The 19,933-nt window shown below is 52.4% G+C and overlaps 1 protein-coding gene across 3 annotated transcripts in view; it reads right to left on the bottom strand.

The window, feature by feature from the left end:
* The window catches only part of CNTFR (ciliary neurotrophic factor receptor), a 454,874-nt gene that overhangs the window by 358,315 nt on the left and 76,626 nt on the right, over nt 1–19,933 (bottom strand). For all 3 annotated transcript variants that reach the window (XM_048850260.2, XM_048850258.2, XM_048850259.2), the window contains exon 2: nt 12,347–12,452. The gene's annotated coding sequence lies outside the window, so the exon portion shown is untranslated. The remainder of the gene's footprint in view (nt 1–12,346; nt 12,453–19,933) is intronic.

Raw genomic sequence — 19,933 nt, 5'->3', positions numbered from 1 at the left:
CTGCACAGAGAGAATCAGTGCGTGCTCTTGTGATTGGCTTTAGTGCACCAAGGTGGGAGCTGCCAGACAATCTCCGGGGGTTGGAGGCAGGGCAGAGAGATCTGTGATGCGGGGACTTGACTGCATCCCATGGGCGAGGAATAAGTCAGGGTTCGACGCCCTTCGTGCCACGTAGACTGGGGGCTCAGCCAGCCCCAGGGTGGCCCGTTCAGACTCAGTTCCAGCTCTGGGATACACTCACCCCCTTACCACGCATCGCCCCGGCACACAGCTGGGCACTCAGGCTCAGCCACGTGGCCCTGGACGTTCCCTCCCCCGTGGGGTCAGTTACACCCAGCTCGGTTCTCCCAGGCATAGCACTTCACACCCGCCTTGCACACTGCACAGGTATACACAGCCACGCAAGCATCAGGACAGGGGAGAACCCCTCCCCCCCAGGTGCAAACCTGTGACACAGCTCAGCTCCTCCTCCCTCCCCTGGCTGAACAAGGGCAGGGCAGGGGCAACACCTGGGTTGTGCGTCAGGAACTGAATGTGGAACGGGCGGAGGTCTGAGGCCCTGGGAATGGCAGATCCTTCCTATGGGCAGCACAGAATCGGGCACAGCAGCAGGAGCTGGTGAGAGGTATGCCCGCAGCAGAGCAGAGATAACAAGAGGGTGAGTCCGATACACCATCACCAGCTGATGTGCATATGGACGGGGCGGGGGAGTGGGTCAGGGAAGAGCTGACAATAGCAATGCCTGATGTAGTGGGTGTATTTTTCCCTCCAAGGACAGATAGACCATTGCTTCCCCAGGTTCTTCGGCGTGGTAACTCCCCTCCCCCCGTCACACCCCTGCCAACCCTATCGACTTGTTTACAATCCACACTGCACATCCCCAAGCTCCCCCAGCCAGGAATTAGCTCCAGAATGGTAAATTACACGAGCCAGAAGGTTTGATGGAACGAGCCCATTGGGTGGCTTGGAGATGCTATTAATGGAGAACTTTCACTAATTGCTTTTGTGTAATTGGGGGCTGCTAGGCAGAACTGGGTAATAAACGAGACCCAATTACATTTTCTCTTGGTATTTATTTTATTAAGTCGAATTCATCAGCTGATGAAGGGCCCCAAGACAATGGCTCATGGCCTAGTGGAAGGGTCGTTTAATTCCCTGCTTGGGAAAGCACAGAGGGAGCTTTTCCCAGGTGCACAGACTAAACCTCTGCACCACGAAAGAAGCCCAGGCTCCCACCCCCATTGTCTGTCCCAGCTAACGTAAGTTCGGGGCAGGGACTTTCTTTTCCTGCATGTCTGTGCTGTGCCTGGCACAATGGGACCCCCGACACAACAGGGGCCTGATCTCAGTTGGGTTCTGTGCAGTCCCTGGCCCAACGGGGGCCTGATCTCAGTCGGGGTCTCTAGGTGCTACCATAGCAAATGTAACGAGTGGCTGGTACATCCACAGAGAAGAGTTAATAGTTTGCCTTGCACGGGTTCATGGGGGAGGCCACAGCTGCATCTCTTTCTCCCATCCCTGCCCCCCACCCTTAACAAACCTGGGCGGCAAATGCTCATAGTGCTCCTGTAAGCGCTAGTCAGGGGGCCCAGCTAACGCACCTGCCAGCGCACAGAGGCCTGTGCCTGACGTACCCAGCCAGCTGGGAGGTGTGGCCAAGCCTGCACATACGGTGAGGACAGTGTTTGGAAGAAGCAGTATGGAGCAAGGCTGCAGGAGAAGTGGTTTGTACTCCAGATCACTCGGCCAATTGCCACGCATGCTGGATGGCTCCTGCACTCAGCTGCTACCGCTTTGCTCCCTGCTGGCGTATGCCTCTGTCATGGGGCAGAATCCTACCAGAATCCAGCCCTTGGCTGTCCAGCTCATCCTGCGTTCCCTGCACCAGAGAACATTCACATTACGGCATCACCTGGGCGACAGACTTCAGAGTCTCTCCATTCATGAAATGGACAAAGTGAAACCCATACACGCGCCCTGTCTAACGGAGCAATTATCTATGGCACGCCTCACTGCAGTGTCTAAGGACCAGGGTATCCGAGGCACTGCTTCAGAGTCAGTGAAGTGACTGCTAGGCAAATTCGAAGGTGGGGGGGGGGGGGAGGTGAAGTGTCACTTTTCTTGAAAAATTATTCGTAAAAATTGGTTAGTTTCTTTAAAAAGACCCGGATTTATGAATATTCTTGCAGACTTACAGGCCATGTGAGATTCGCCAAGACTCATGGGTTCACATTATTCATGCTGGCTACTGAATAGTTGTGAAAATGCTCCTGAATTCTAAGTATTGCATGAATCACTATCGGTCCTAACTTTTATACCAGACAGGGGGTTAGTTGCTTTCCATTGCAGGCCTGTCTAAAATATTTCAGCCAGGCAGGCAGGGAGCAGACAAAAGCACCATGAGGCTCAGCTAACCAACCCCAAATAGCTAGCCATCAAAGCAAACAGCATGTGTACCAACTATCTGGCAAAACTTTTGAGGAACTGGTCTGTCCCTAGGGACGCAGGACGGGTTTGTGCACAGCTGGTGTCCAAGACAGAGGCTAGATTCAGAGTGAACAGCATTATCAATAACTAGCGCAACCAGCTGGACTGTTAGCACTGGGCCAAAGTCCTCAGCCCCCCTACTCAGGATTTAGCCACTCTTTCCTCAGCAAAGTCTGCTGAAGAGACCCCAGGATGTAACCAATCAATTATTTATCGTTGTTGTGGCCAATCACTGAAACGGTCCATTTGGAGAATGACTTCCAGTGCTTCCTTGAGGAAATCTTTAACAAGACTGGTTTTAGAATCAGAGAAATGTGGGGCTGGAAGGGACCTCGAAAGGTCGTCTAGTCCAGTGGCTCTCAACCAGGGGCACGTGTACCCCTGGGGGTACGCAGAGGTCTTCCGGGGGCACATCAACTCATCTAGATAGTTGCCCAGTTTTCCAACAGGCTAAGTCAAAAGCACTAGCGAAGTCAGGACAAACTAAAATTTCCTACAGACAGTGACTTGTTTATACTGCGCTATAGACTGTTCACTGAAATGTAAGTACAATATTTATATTCCAATCAATTTATTTTATGATTATATGGTAGAAATGAGAAAGTAAGCACTTTCTCAGTAACAGCGTGCTGTGACACTTTTGTATTTTTATGTCTGTTTGTGTAAGCAAGTAGTTTTTAAGTGAGGTGTAACTTGGGGGTACGCAAGACAACTGAGACTCCTGAAACGGGTTCAGTAGTCTGGAAAGGTTGAGAGCCACTGGTCTAGTCCAGCCCCCTGCACTGAGACAGGACCAAATAACCTAGACCATCCCTCACAAGTGTTTGTCCAACCTGTTCCTAAAAAAACTCTGATGGGAAATCCCACAATCTCCCTACGTCACCTATTCCATAGCTTAACTCTCCTTGGAGTTAGAAAGTTTTTCCTGATATCTAACCTACGTGTCCCTGGCTGCAAACAAAGCCAATTCCTTCTTGTCCTACCTTCAGTGGACATGGAGAACAGCTGATCGCTGTCCTGAGTATAACAGCCCTGAACATATTGGAAAACTGTTATCAGGTTCCCCCCTCAGTCTTCTCTTCTCTAGACTAAACATGCCCCGTTCTCCACCTCTTCTCTGGAGAATTGCAGTCGGACCCGGCCCAGCACCAAACCACGAGCTAGAAACACAAATCAGATCTTAGCGTGAAGGGAGTGAACCTCCATTCCCTGGCCTGTGCATTGCTCCTCTCCCGGCCGTACTGCTCGGCGTGCCGGCCATTCAAACTCCTGCCAGGGAAGGCACGTTTTGGACCCTGCAGACAGTCCTGCAGTGGATTGAGCCGTCAGGTTTGTAGCTCCTTAGAGCCAGGGAAAGTGACCCTGACCAATACACAGTCATGCACATCAGCTCTCCTCACGCCTCTGGCCTTAGCACCTCCGCTGCCCCACCCCCTTCCCAGCTAGCACCACCCATGCCCGGGAAGGGGGCAGGATCGCAGTGAAGACTGCCCAAAGAGGGCAAACTGGGTGCATGATAGAAGCAAGGAACGGGCGCCAGGCTATGGCTGATTCATTCAGGTTAGGGACTGTTCTGTCGATGCCACCCAGAGTCTGGGTCTTTCTCAGCTTCCCCTACGGCATGTTTTATTACGAGGAGAACGGGGGGGACTTCCTAAAGCCCAGAGCAGCACCTTAACCAGTGCAGATGTATCATTTAGACTCAGTCTTCAGCCTTGTCCACACAAACCGAAACGTTACCCCAGAGGAAATCAAACCGATTTAGCTAACCTAGGGCAAACTCCTTGGGGACACGCTTCTATCAGTTTGAAAATGGCTCTACCGGTTTAGCTGGTGCTTGTGTAAATTTATCAACACAAATTCAATGGATATAAGCCAGCTTTACGTCAATTTAAGAGCATCTGTAACCCACACTCCTCCTGGGTGTGGTGCTCGGTCCCCTCTAATGGCACAGAGACCACTTAGAGATGAAAGAGTCTGCTACTGCCTTAGCTAAGGGCCATGGGACTTTTAACTCTTGCAGTAGAGGCTCATGCATGAGCTCCAGAGGTCCCAGGTTCGATCCTGCCCACCAACGACCGGGGTCTGTCGATGTTACACATCCACACACAAAGTCACACCTGTTGAAGAAAACGAGTTCGGATTCGTCCATTTAATGAAACTGGTGCCGGGTGTGTTTGTGTGTGTGTTCACCTACACGCACCAGGCCTTAACAATGGAGCAGGAAATGCTGTGTCAGGAGCAAGCTTTCTTGTGCCGTTCCGGCTGCTCCCCAGGCGAGCCCGTGGAGCGGTCCATTGGAGTGGGTCAGGGATGCTGCTGCTGGTCTCAGAGGCACACCAAAACAAGCAAGCGACTCAGGTTCCATTCCTGTCTCAGGTGACGATTCAGATCAGTTTCTTGTTTTATCCAAGGCCTTTGGGGAAGGGCCTCTTGTCATTTTGCTATTTGGCCATCCAGCACCCAGCGTGGAGGCCTTCAGGCCCATCTACACAATGTAAATTACGAGTTCTGAGGGAGCCTTCGAAGGAAAATTAAATCTCATTTTCTGAAGAGCCCTTTTGCCCACGTGGCTTGGCTCCCCCCTGAGAGCAGCACGCTTCCCGGCGCACTCGGCTCCTTTGTTGCTGTGGAGATGTGCAAACATGGGAAATGCATCACGCGGTGGAGAGAGCCGGCCGAAGTCCACAGCTTAAGCAGAATCCGAGAGGCAACAGAGGCAGAGAGAGGCGACGTGATGTACCCAGCATTCAGCCACCTGGGGACAGAGCTGGGATTAAAACCAAAGAGCTCCCCCCCGCCCCCACGTCATGCTCCCCGATACGGATGTTGCTTTAGCACTCCGATATCATTGAAGACAGAGACAGAAAAACCTCAGCCCAAGAAGCACAGCTGCCTACCTGTTTGTCTGCTTACCGAGCTCTCGCTGCTGCTGCATCTGAGTAGCCTCCCAATCCTGATCAGATTGCACCTTCTTGGCACCCTGTCAGGAGGGGGGGGGGGGGGAGGCGTTTTCCCCATTGTGCAGATAGAGAACCAAGGCACAGGGAAGACTCGCCCAGATTCACGCAGGGAGGCTGAGCCGGGAATCGAACCCACATCACGGGTCCCAGCCCAGCGCTTTAACCACGAGACCCCATGTCATTCCATGCTACCGGCAATGCATGGGTGTGTGTACAGATGTGTGTACAGATGTGTGTATTGCTATGAAACCAGACAGGCGGTACTGCTCTCCCTGATCTTCCAGGGCCTCACCTGCACAGCACATTACCACACAAACCTTTTCTCCTTCCTATGGGCCCACCTACCCCCCTCACCCTTTCCCTCCTCACCCTGTCTCCAGTTCCATCTCAAGCCCCTCTCCCCGGTACCCTTTCCTGCTTTGATTTGCTCCCATATTTTACCACTGAGCCTGCTGTCACTCACATAACCTTGCCTGTTTAGTAATTTGTGGCAATAAAGTGTCACTGTAGGGAAAAAATACAGCATCCCAGTGGCGTATAAATCTCCAGTCCATAAATTGCACAGTCCCGGCCCGCGCCCCTCCCCTCTCTTTTTATGTAAGTATAACCATCTAGGAAGAAAAGGAGCCATGCTGGTGTGTGATCTTACAGGAGAGCGGCGTCCTAGCTGCCTTCGTTAGGGACCCTGACGAGTGCAGAGTGGCTGGCGTGTGCACTGGAGCCATGGGGCCTCGGCAGAGGCTTCCCAGAGCCAGCCAGTAATCAAGAGATTCTAACTAATGAAGAAATGAGTTGCTGAGACGCACTAGTGACTATTCCAGGCTCCCTCCCTGCCACCCTGTATCGGCCTCACTACACCAGGCTGCAAAGCAAACACAATCCAGGGATGGATTAAGCAATCCAGGGTCCCACGGGCAGCATGATGTGGACCCCCCTTCCTCTGCCCCTGCCCCCACTTGGAGAGGCCCCTCCCCAACCGGAGAGGCAGGGGCAGCAGCATAGGGGCCCCCTTGGGAGATTCTGCCCCCTTGGGAGTAACATGGGTCCCCCCCTCTGATTCAGAGAGTCAAGGGGAGGAGCAGGGTGGCTCCCCAGCACGTACCCCAACAATCATGGTTTATTTGCTGAACGCGTGGGACTCAGTGCACCTTTCTCCTCCGTCACACACTAAATCCTCTACCAGGATGCTGCTGGCACAGGCTCCCCAGAGAAGTGGGCCCTGGAGCTTGCACCCAATTGACACATCTGGGGCAACTCCCATGTCCAATCTACTGTCACAGGCTCTGTGCAGACTCAGGCAGATACCCCTGCACTGGTTACATTCAAGTCACATTTTCAAGGTTTCTTTGCAAGCATGTGGGCTAGAAACTGTCTTTTAGTGGGAGCGGAGATTCCGGTGTAATCACAGGAGCTGGGTCTGCAGGCACAGGCCTATGGCTTCGCCTGCCCCTGTCAGTAACAGCAGTAAGGGGCAGGCCCCACCCACCCTTCTCCCCCATTCCTTCTCAGATTGCAAAGGGCTCTGCCCAAAGCACAGAGCAGTCCAATGCTGCTGCCAGCGGAGGGGGGCAAGGCTGGGGACCCTGCACGGAAGCAGGGGGAGGAGGGAGTGGTGCAAACCCTTGCAGAGCCAAACCCAAGGAGAGCCACCGGTGCCGAGGGAATGTGGGGGCGCGCCAGGTCTGATCCACCCGCCGTTCCCCCGCCCATGCTGGGGGAGGAACACGCAGCACTGCATTGCCAGCACACGTTGTCCCCAGCTGCAGGAGCTAGGAATGGGAAAGGAGGGTCTTGGGGCAGCCAGATGTGGAGTGGGGCCAGGAGAGAGAGCGCTCCCCGATCGATCCCCATCCCGCCTAGAGCGCTCAGTCCGAGTCACCGGGAGGACCTGGCTGCTGGAAAGGAGAGAAAGGGAGCAAGAAGAGAGGGAGGCTAGCACGGAGAGCGTGAGAGGAGCTCTGTCTGTTGGAGGCACCGCTACGGCATGGCGGCCCTCGAGAAACGGCCTGGCCCCAGGTTGGCACCTTCTTGCCGGGGTCTGGACTGCTCTTCGCCAGACATGGGAGAATGACACTCTTGCTGAAGGATGCTACTTTTACCAGAAAAATACTGTTTGCAATAGGAGATCCAGCATCATCAGTAAGGGTTCTACCACACGGCAGGTCTCAGCATTCTCTGGGGACATGCGTTACTCCGTGGCTATTGCTCACAGACATTCCCCTATCAATTTTCAAACTATCAATACCAGTAAGAAATACAGTCATCTCTTTCATGTCTACTGGACAAGAGGAATGGTTTGTCTGACGCGCTCAGACATAGCTACTGCTAGGAAAAACCCATGAGCCACAAAAGCAATCTAGGCTACGGACTATCCATATGCACCCACCAAGCAGTGCATCCTACCTTGCTTGCTTTCTTCTTCTTTATAGCCAGCAGTATCTAGTGTCATTTTGCTGCTATCCTTCTGGCTGTCTGCAAGCTTGCAATTTGTTTCGTGTACACACACACACACAATCAATCTCAGGATAAGAGCACCAACACGTACCCATCATGCAGAAAGCTAGGGGGTCCTATATCAAAGTTCTGTCCCATTAGATGACTTTGTCCACGGGCTCATTTGTCCGTTCAAAGACTGGCGCAAGGAAGTGTGGTCCAGGGTTGAGGGGGCTAGTCTAGGACACCTGGGTTCAATCCTTGGCTCAGCCACTGACTTCCTGTGTGACCTGGGACATATCATTTAATCGACCCCATGGCTCATTTCCCCACCTGTAAAATGGGGAGAGGACCGTACCTCCCTGGAGAGGGTAGAGAGGCTAGAAACTATAAGGACCGTGAGGCTCTCAGATACCGTGGTGCTTAGCGCAATGTACGTACCCAGAGAGAATACCTGTTATGGCTGTGAAGTCCTGAGTGGCCACTGGTGTGTAGCATCGTGATCAATACAAGGTTATTCAGAGGTCCCAAGGCCAGAAAGGACCATTGTAATCCGCTAGTCGGACCCCCTGCAGAGCGTAGGCCAGAGACCTGCCCCACCATAATTCCCAGAGCAGGGAATTTAGCAAAACATCCAACCTTGATTTACAAAATGGTGAGCGATGGAGAATCCTCCATGCTCCTTGGTTAACTGCTCCAGTGGTTAGTTCCCCTCACTCCTCTGTTCTTCTCCACCTTGGGTAAGTGGGTAATTCAAGTGCTGCTGAACCCCTTGGTATTGACGCAGATGCAACATGTAATTCCAGGTCGCTACTGCCTTGCAGAGTAATGAAGATCCTTTCCAAGGTGACCACTCCCTGAGACTACTTTTCATTTGCACCTCGCACTTCAGGGTCTGCTAGCTACCAGGCAGGCTCCAACCCAGGCAAACTGAACTGCAGTGTGCATAGGAGAGGGGGGAAGACTGTGGGGACTGGTCCTCCTGCCAGGCCGGCATCTTCCCAAAAGAGTGCGGCAGGGCTAATCCGGGGTGCCGTTTATCACAATTCATACAGAAGCTCCTCTCCCACACACAGGCAGATGCAGGAGAGGTGGAAGCACCTGTAATTGGGACCAATTTAAAATTCATTCCAGGTAATGAAACAAATGATCCCCAGACGGATGGATTTGCAGCTCCCCCTTTCCTTGACCTATTGCTGTTTGGCTTAGACAGCTCAACGTGGTCTTATCAGCAGATCAACTTGCAGCTGCGGCGCTCTGCCAGCCTCCCTTGTTCCAGAGCACTGGGTAATATATATATATTTTTTTTAATATTTATGGGCCAGATCACATGCCTTATGAAGCCAGACCTAAATCATTCCTCCACCCGCCCGCACCTCCAAGATCCTGTGGAATGTGCCTGCCATTAAACACACAATTAGCCTGCATTTACAAATCTGCAAAAGGCTCTGGCCAGCCATTCATCGCTCACCAGTGGGGATTTTAATCCTCCCACCAGATGAGTCCATCTTGTTCACCGTCTAATTAGCCACAGGCAAGCCAATTCCATCGGAACCGGCTGCAGGGCCACGAGCCACCACAGTACTACAGCCTCGTCCTTGGAGAGAGGGAGACGGGCTGGGGTCTTTGGACCTGACCGAAGTCGAGCTCCCTTTGCAACAAGAAAACGTCTGAGTCCTGCCAGCTCTGGGACACAGGCAGGCCAGCTGCTGCGTGCCCTCAATTTCCCTTGACCTTGGTGAGAGGTCCTGCTGATGCTGCAGGGGCCGAAGTGGGAAGACGGGGACATCCCTCCCCTCCTTAGAGCCCCGCAGACCCAGAACTGTGCAGAGGAGAACACGCTTCTTGAGGGCAGCGAGAGCCACACGGCATCCCCTCTCCCCCAGCCACGTGGCCTTTGGGAGGGCCAGCCCACGGGCAGGTCAAGCCAGAACTGTGGGACGCTGCTGATGTCAGCAGATTGTTTCCCGACGTTTGCACCCTGAGTGTTCCACCCTCTGTGCCGATTGACTGCTTGCCTCAACCCTCACCCAGGCCCCACCTTCCACCTAGCCAATTCCCGGCTAGCGTAACCCCATGGAGAGGATTTCAATCACAAAACAAATGCGGAACTGACATGCCATTTGCCCCCATCGTAAATTGGTCCCTCTGCTCGTGCGGCAGACCCCTCCCCTCCATCTTTTGTCTATTTACATTGCAAGCTCTTTGGAGCAGGGACTGTCTCTTGCTTTATGGGCTGTCCAGCACCTTGCACAATGGGGCCTGATTCTGCACTGCCATAATCCACAGATAAAGCCCCCCAACACCTGGCGAGCCTGGAGCTTTCAGACCCTGCTCTTGCAAGCTGCTGGGCAGCGCCAACGCCAAGGAGTTGGTCGAATGCGGCCAGCTGACGTCAACAGGAGCTGACCACACTCAGCACCCTTTGCGGGAGGTGCTCTGCTCCTGGCAGGATCGGATCCCAGTCTCTCTGGTTGGCATACATGTTCTGCACGCATCCCACTTCTCCCACTAAATGAGCATGCAGCCAACAGGTTAGAAGAATACCAGCCCAGCAGGGATTAACAGAAAGGCCCAGATGGAATGTGTCCAATGCTGACGCAGGCCTCGGGAATGATACCACCTTGGAGGGAATCACTCCACAACCATGGCTGGATTTGTGCTTTGATGCTGTACGACTGCACCAGGAAAGGGATAGGATCAAAACAGATCGGGGTGCGTTGGGTATCCTGGATGGAGAGCCAGGAGCACCACTGCTCAGAACCACCACTAACCCAGGCCCCTCTCCCTGCTGCCTGGCTCGGGTGATTCTAAAAGCAACGTGACAGAGCCGGATTCGTACTCCTCCACTGCTGAGCATCAGTGAGTGCCAGGGGATGTATCATTCAGCAAAGCCAAGGAGAGAACAAGCAGTGTTTAACCATTAGCATGCGTGTAAGGAGACCCTTAATAAACTATTTTCCCTCGTTCCTGTCTGCCTTGCTCCGGGCCACTAATCCAATTGAGCAGAGCTCTGCGCTTGTAACAAAGCTGTGATACATTTGTCAGATCCCTGACTAGACCCATGGCTAATTTTACAACACTAATTTATCTTAGCATATTAGATCGCTTTAATTTCGTCCTCCCGGATCCCATTACCACCGCCGTACCTTGTAGCCAATGTGTACCGGGAATTGCTGTTATTAGCAACGCACTCCACTGGAGATGCCCCGCAAATAACGGGAGCAACAAGCAATCCAGCCATCAGGCCAGCATGCACTGAATCAGAAAGGGAAGCAGGCCAGCCCGCCAGGAAAAGGAGGCGGCAGAAAGAGGAGGAAAAGGTGGCACCTGGACATAGACAAATGGGACGAAATAAAGGCCCAGGGTCAAACTCTACTTTTGGTGACGCTGGAGTAAATCTGGAGTGTCTCCGCCAGCAGCAAGGGGGGCCACGCTAATGTAAACGTGGAGCCACTTTAATGCTTGCAACTGGGAAAGCCGGGGTGTAAATGCAGAGCGACTCCCCCGTGTTATGCAAACAATGGCAAGTCCAATTTGAAAAGTCATCCTGCCCTGCAGTCTAGGGACAGATACATATTTTTTAAATGCAGCCACCCAGAACTATTAACGACCTCACTGCTTCTGACGGGGTTCCAAATTCAGTTCAAGGAGTTCTCCCCTGCGTTAGTCAGAACAGTCCCAAAACACCTCTGGGCAACCTCATTCTACCCGTCTAGACTGTGATGACCCGTTCCTGTGTCACTACACAACATCTGCACATGGTGACAACAGTCTTGGATCGCAACGCTGAGAAGGAGACAATTCGATCTAGGGAGAGAAGGGCCAGCTGCTCCCCACAACAGGCTGTGTCAGGGAGGCAGAAGGCAATTTCTTATGTGCTGAACACTGGCCAGAGCAGCCGGTGGAACCCGCCTGCCAAGGCTAGAGGTGATACTCAGCCAGCAAAAGCCATCAGGAGTTGGGCTTTTCATCAAAGATGGCGCAGCATCCCTTGCACTGGTTCGGGACTGACTGAGACACCTGCCTGTTTGAAATAAACAGAACAGGAAAGCAAAGTTGGAGAGTCTCCCAAAAAAATGCTGACCCTGCTCAGCTTAAGAACTAACGTTGACGCCGCTTATCCAAGAATCAAGCCCAAGACCTGCTGGCAGGAAACCTTCCTCCAGAGACCCCTTCCGTGGGCACTCTGAGATCTGCACTTTTGTGTGTCGCCCACCTGAAGCCGGATGTCTCTTCCCACGAAGCTAAATAACTCAACAAACGGCAAAAGCACGGTCTAAAAGCTCCAAATAAATAACAAGTCAGCACCTGCCTCCTTGGCAGTCAGCATCAGGAGGAGAGGCCTGGAGGTGCGGGACACGGCACACTAGATTCCGAGCTCCTGGACCGCTCAGTGATGCGCATTCTGGCAGCGATGCTCAAAGTGAAACAAATGGGTCTGTGACTAAACAACCTCTTACCTTTCCACCGGTCTGAATTCCCAGGGGCGTCCCCGATTTCTCATCAAATTCCTCAGGATTCCTCCACACGCTGCACTTGACCCTGGTGGGGTAGAACTGGGATTTCCTTTGAAAAGGAAAGAGAAAACTACTGTCAGAGATTGGCACTTCTACTTTGTCACCACCATTTTTCCAGGTGGGATTTCCCATGCTCACTCCTCTGGGTGGGGACCCGCTTCTGGCTGAGACTTGGTAGCTGATGGCCAGACCAGCTTGCGCAGCTCATCTAGGTAAAAAATAATTCTCATAGGATTGTTGCTGCCCCACCCCAAAATGTGTGTTAAATTTCATTAGTTCAACGTATACATAAAATGTACGCATACGACGACACATAAAAGGACTGCAGTGGGGGAAGTGTCCGTTTGCCCTGGCCTGGTCTTTGATCTGATTTAAAGAAATAATATGAATCAAACAGAACCAGCAACAACACCCCTCAGCCAGAATAAAAACGCCGAATGCAAAGAAATGACAAGCCACATCCCCCTTGGGTCTTATCATACCCAAAGCTCCCATCCTGCATGTGCTAAACTTTACGTGCCGTGGTTACATCCCACGGACTTCAGCGGGACTGCTGAGAGCTTGGCCAGCCTGTGAGCACACGTACAACCACATGCCCATTTGCCAGAGAAGCACCTAAGATTGTAAACAGAGTCAGGACTGGTTCTTTGCTTCTCATTTGTACAGGACTCAGGGCAACGGGGTCCCAAATCCAAATCAGGGCCTTAAGTCATTAGGGTAACAAATGAGGAGCATAAAGGATAGCCCCAAACTTACTACTGGCATTTAATGGATCGGTCACACAAGACAGTTTGGGTGAATATTCAGGCTCATTGGCTTTCCTTGGTGCTTTTTTAATGCTTTGCATTAGGGGATATTCTGTGCACAGCACATTTAGATGCTTTGCAATAGGCCAGTGGCTTTCAACCTTTTTTCATTTGTGGACTGCGAAAATATTTTGACTGGAGGTGCAGACCCCTTTGGAAATCTTAGACATAGTTCGTGTTGAAAACCAGCAGAATAGGCATCTCTGCCTTGTTTTATCACCCACATCTCACACCGTCGGTGCTGCAAAAGGACTTTCCCGGGAGCAGCAGCAACTTTAGGAAACGTTCGTGTCCCATCTGCATTTAGGGGACAACCCCAAAGCCCTGGGAAATCGACAGAAGACTTTCTGTTGACTTCAACAGGCCATGGCAAGGGTTAAAAAGCCCAACCCCAAAGGCCTGTAAACGATAAATAAATAAGTGAAACCTCATTGGGCATCTGTGCGGCTGATTGAGAAACTCTCATTTGCAAAGCGCTGGGAAATAATTAAAAAGTTTTCCCGGAGCCTAAGGAGGGAAGCGGCCCGTTTGTCACGCCAGCAGCGCGTGGCACGCTGCAATTTATCACGCCTGTCAGGTATCAGGCACTGAAATATTTAACTCCGTCAGCCCCGAGCCAAGCCTGCGCCGTGCCCCATCACTCAAGGCAGACTCTGCCGGACATATGGGAGCCACTGATCAAGGGAACTGGCAATGATGGACGGAGATGACGGAGGGCTCCCCCGGCCTTTGCCAGCTCAGCTGAGAGGCCGGGACTGTTTTACAGCTCTGAATTGCAGATAAAATACACAGACAAGGCCAGGTTAGAACTGAATCACAGCACCAATTCGTCACCACATGTCAGAGAGCAGTTGGTGCTGCCCAGGGTGATGGCGGGAGGGAAATGCGAGAGAGATCATGGATGGATGAGGAAATTCTTAGTTGGTTCCTCAGATCCATCCACAAAGATGCAGCTCCCAAGGGGTAAGCAAGGAGCACATGACGCAGGACACTAAGGGGGAGCTTTAGCCAGGACCCTGACCAAGACAGACCCCTAGGGAGACACCCAGAGCCAGAAGAAGAAAGATATCAAGGTGTCATGTTAGAGCAGTGTGGTCCGGGGACAGGGCACTGGGCTGGGAGTCAAGGCAGCTGAGATCCATTCCTGGCTCTGCCACTCAGTGCCCTCGGCCTCAGTTTCCCCTCCTGCCCTCTGTCTCTCTTGTCTGGTTAGACTGTAAGGTCCCCAGGGCAAGGGCTGTCTCTCCCCAGGTGTGTATGTTGCACCCAGCACAATGTGGCTTAGATCTGAGCTGGGGCCTCTACCTGCCACTGTAATACAAAGAATTAACACTAACCAGGTATTACCTGGCTAAACCCCAGGGACACAGCAAGACGACAAGATAAACCCCAGGGAAGTTTCCATGAGCCAGAAGAGGGACAGATGCCTCTGGTTCAACCTGGACCTGGGGCAGGATAGATTCCTGGAGTGCAAGTGAGGAGATTGATTATTTACTGGGCACCCTCAACGCTCTTGGCCCCGTACAGTTATAAAGACAGTCCCTGGCTGCAGAGCTGACAAGTTTAGCTGGACCAGTCCCAACATCAGAATAAGATAGATGAGGATTAAGACAGTAGCCGGACCCACAGGGCACCAAGGACCAACCCAGGGAGTGCACACCCGGCGTTTAGAGCAGGCGTCTGTCCCTGGGTACAGAGGTGGAACACCCACCTCCCCTAGAGAGGGTCACTGCTGCCTCACCATGGGGCCACAGACTAGATCGGGGTGGGCAAACTTTTTGGCCCGAGGGCCACATCGGGATTGTGAAACTGTATGGAGGGCCGGGTAGGGAAGGCTGTGCCTCCCCCAACAACCTGGCCCACGCCCCCTATCCGCCCCCTCTCACTTCCCGCGCCCCTCAGAACCCCTGACCCGTCCAACCCCCCCCCCGCTCCTTGTACCCTGACCACTCCCTCCCAGGACTCCCCTTCCCTAAAGCCCCCCTGGGACTCCACCCCCTATCCAACTCCCCCTGCTCCCTGTCCCCTGACTGCCCCGACCCCTATCCACAAACCTGCCCCCTGACAGGCCCCCCCGGGACTCCCATGCCTATCTAACCCCCCCTGTTCCCAGTGCCCTGACCGCCCCCGCAGAACCTCCGCCCCCTGTCCCCTGACTGCCCCCCGCCCCTGATCCAACCCCCCCGCTCCCCGCCCCCTTACCATGCTGCTCAGAGCAACAGGAGCTCGCAGCCCCGCCGCCTGGCAGGAGTGGCCGACCAAAACACTGCCCCCGCGGTGCGCTGAGGCTGCGGGGGAGGGGCCGGGGGCTAGTGTCCCCGTCCGGGAGCTCAGGGGCCGGGCAGGACAGTCCCGCGGGCCTTAGTTTGCCCACCTCTGGACTCGATGACCTCTTGAGCGCTCTTCTTCCCCTCCATTGCTATAGTTGCAGGAAAAGAGGGAGGCCCATTGGCAAGTGACAAGACGGGGGAGAAGTTGCACTCAGGCTGTCCCGTGGATAAATAGAAGACTCCAGTCTCCAGGGACTGCCAAATCTAGGACCCTTCACCAGCAAGAAACCCACTTTTTGTGATTCTTGGGGGGAAACCAAGCACACACACCCCTGTATTGTGGCTATTTCCCTGGCAACAGGAAAGAAACCATAAGAATGGCCACACTGGATCAGACCAAAGGTCCACCTAGCCCAGTATCCTGTCTTTCGACAGTGACCAATACCAGGTGCCCCAGAGAGAATGAACAGAACAGGGAATCAAGTGATCCATCCCTGGTTGCCCATTCCCAGCTTCTAGCAAACAGGGCCTAGGGACACCATCCCTGCCCATCCTGGCTAATAGCCATTGATGGACCTATCCTCCATGAGTTTATCTAGTTCTTCTTTGAACCCTTTTATAGACTTGGCCTTCACAACATTCTGTGGCAAGGAATTCCAAAGGTTGACTGTGCACTGTGTGAAGATATACTTCCTTTTGTTTGTTTTATACCTGCTGCCTATTAATTGCATTTGGTGTCCCCTAGTTCTTGTGCAATGAGAAGGAGTAAACAACACTTCCTTATTGACTTTCTCCACATCAGTCATGATTTTACAGACCCCAATCATATCCCCCCCCACCCCGTCATCTTTTCTCCAAGCTGAAAAGTCTCTATTTTATTAATCTCTTCTCATACGGAAGCCGTCCCATACCCCTAATCATTTTTGTTGCCCTTTTCTGAACCTTTTCCAATTCCAATATATATTTTTTGAGATGGAGCGAACACATCTGCACGCAGTATTCAAGGTGTGCGCATACCATGGATTTATACAGAGGCAATATGATATTTTCTGACTTATTATCTCTCCCTTTCTTAATAATTCTCGACATTCTGTTCACCTTTTTGATGGCCGCTGCACTTTGAGTGGATGTTGTCAGAGAACTATCCACAATGACTCCCGGATCTCTCTTTCTTGAGTGGTAACAGCTAATTTAGACCCCGTCATTTTATATGTAGAGTTGGGATTACATTTTCCAATGCGAATTACTTTGCATTTATTAACACTGAATTTCATCTGCCATTTTGTTGCCCAGTCACCTAGTTTTGGGAAATCCCCTTTGTAACTCTTCGCAGTCTGCCTGGGACTTGACTACCTTGAGTAGTTTTGTACCATCTGCAAATTTTGCCACCTCACTGTTTACCCCTTTTTCCAGACCATTTCTGAACATGTTGAACAGGACTGGTCCCAGCACGGACCCCTGGGGGACACCACTATTTACCTCTCTCCATTCTGAAAGCCATGAGGTGCCTGCGACACTTACAATGCAGACCACCGAGTAATTCTGTAAACAGGCCCCGGCTTTGTAAAACCCTGAACGAGGACCCAGAATCTTTTGCAATTTGTGGACAATTTCAGGGGGAAATTCTAGATTGACAGGATCCAACTGGGCTCGCTTTAAACCAGAGGCATTTAGCTAGGATCCCACCAGGAGCTCCATATGCACTGAATGTAACATACCACCCACCCACCCGGCTACCCTTGATGAACCCTGGGAACTCACACTATCACAGGACGACTAAGCAGTACACCAAGCTGTGGCCTCCAACACACACAGATCTCAGAGGCAAAAGCTAAGTTGCACACACACCATGACGGACCAGAACTCCCGGTCTCTATCTACAGAAATGCAGTCCTCTTCCAAAGAAAACACCATCCATCTCCTCTTCTCAGGCCTCCAGTCACCACCCTGTTCAGCCAGCAGAGGGTGCTGGCTCACACCCACACACAACATAGACAGCACCGAGGTATATCTGAGCAGTCCTGATTCATTTTCCATAGACCACAGCAACCAGCACTCCCAGCAACTATGGGGCCTGCTTCTCGTCTCAGCGATCCTGGTGGAGATCAGGGGAAATCCCCTTGAAGACAATGGAGTTCCACTAGAGTAAGCGAGAGGAGAACTACACCCTGTGGCTTACATGAGAAGCTCGGTCCAGTATAGGGCTGGAATGTGTATTTAATATTTATTTTAATATATACGTGCACGTAGATGTTGAATCCCTGCGCTGTGTGAAACTAATCTCAACCCTTTAAACCATGGCACACAAACACATGCACAGACACAGACACAGACTTTTCAGATTTGGGCCAAATTTAGGTGGATTTTCATAGGGACAGCAAAAGGCACATCCCTGACTCCCGCGAGACACCCCACTGCTAAATATCACGGCCTTGTTCCAAAGGGAAACAGTTGTAAGAATCATAGGTCTGGAAGGGACCGTGAGAGGCCCTCTAGTCCAGTACCCTGCACTCATGGCAGGACTAAGTATTAGTATTAGTATTAACTAATTAGGGAAGGGAAACAGTTAGTATTAACTAATTAGGGAAGGGAAACAGTTGTAAGAATCATAGGTCTGGAAGGGACCGTGAGAGGCCCTCTAGTCCAGTACCCTGCACTCATGGCAGGACTAAGTATTAGTATTAACTAATTAGTTAATACTAATTAACTAATTAGTTAAGCATGGCAGGACTAAGTATTAGTATTAGTATTAGTATTAACTAATGGTTAAAGTTGGTAGTGAAAAATCACTGAAAATAGTCTAATCAACTGTGGTGGGCAACCTTGATTACAGGCATCACACCTATAATAAGTTACACACCCACTTATTGACCAAAAGAAATCATTTTCCCTGCCTAAAGCCAGTTGCTCTAGAAAAGCTGACCTCACTGGTACCAAGAAATGCAGAGGCAATAAATCCACAGGGCCCTACAGCAATGCTGTGATGTATTCACTAGGTGGTGATTTTGGTCTTCTCCATTTGCGGGTGCACAACCTGAAACCCCCCGGGAAGGGGCTAGAATTCTTCAAGATAGGTGCTCAGCACTGTCTGAAATTCAGGCCCCATGGAGACGAGGCAATCCGGGAGCAGAGTCGCCCCAAATGAATTTGGAAATGTAGGAGTTGGTTCTAAAGCACTCCCACTGGTCAGGTGTTGGGGGTGCTGCCTTGTGGTGGAGTGATCAGCTCTAGAATGGAAGCAAAGAAAAAACACCGTTGCCTCGGTAGCCGTCAGGAGAGCATGGCATTTTTATTTGTCTCTGCCTTCGCTCCCATAAATAAAATGACAGGAACTTTATTTATTAGCTTAGAAAGGCTGAGAGATGAAAAAGCAGCTGAATGGGGGAAGCCAAGTGAAGACCAAGGAAGATTTTCAACCTGGGGAACAAGAGAAACGAAGCCCTGCTCTGTCAGCGGACAAAATCGGAACCCCTGCGGCAGGCCGCATCGACAAATGGGACGGGGCTCAGGACCTGCGACCAGCACGGCATGTCTTCAGCTCTCCCAGCAGCTTGCGGCTGGGGTTCTGCGGTGGGCCACGAGTCACTGGGGACGTGCTGTACTTTGTCAGCAGGCCTGATGGGCTGAAATCACGAGTGCAGGGGAGCCACTGGGGAGTGAAGAAAGGGTCCCGTTCTTCGTCTGAATCGATGTGAAGGGGTGGGGAGGGGCTGTTTAGCGACCAGGCCGAAGGATCTTGCAGAGCAGCATCATTTCAGCCTGGCTCTGAACAGGAGCTCAAGAAATCGCCCAGCAAAGCAGCACAGACAAAAGCCCAGTCTATTGCAGGTCTGAATTCTGGCGGTAACCCCAGCCGGAGAGGGCCTCCCACTAAGCAAGGGTGTCCCCCAGATTTTTTGCATGGTGAGCACCATCAATCCCTGCGGACCCATCCAGGCTGCAGCCACTAGCCCCAGTGCCTCACTCGCCACGCGCCACTCTCAGCCCCTGCGCCTTCCAGCCCGGCCTGCCCAGGTGCAGCATCACTCCCCATCCCTGAGAGGAGAGACAGGCTGCTGGAAGCAAGGTGAGGCCGGGCACGGCCCCAGGGGGAGCCCTGGGGTAGGAGCTGGCCCCACAGCAGCAGCGAGGAGGAGCCATGTTGAACACCCCACTGCCCACTCAGGTTTGGCCCTGCAGCCTCCATCGTGATGGGGGACCCGCAGGCCCGAAATTGAGCAAATGGCACCGTGACCTGATGCCCAGGGGTCAGAGCATCGCTCAGCTTTGGCCCCGCAGCCCCCCCTTCATGAGGGAGGGGCCATGGGGCAGCTTCCTCTCTTCGCCCCAGCCCCTGGTCTGCACTGTGCGTAACCTGCGTGTGGCTGTGGGCACCGCACCCACTTACGGGCAATTGGGTGCCCGGCCGGTGTATTGCAGCCAATGAAAAAGGAAACCTATTCTCAGCGTCTCCT

The sequence above is a fragment of the Caretta caretta genome, chromosome 5, assembly GCF_965140235.1.
Source record: "Caretta caretta isolate rCarCar2 chromosome 5, rCarCar1.hap1, whole genome shotgun sequence".
Lineage (NCBI taxonomy): Eukaryota > Metazoa > Chordata > Testudines > Cheloniidae > Caretta > Caretta caretta.
The sequence above is the reverse complement of the archived record's forward strand: the minus strand, read 5'-3'. Positions and strand labels throughout refer to the sequence as shown.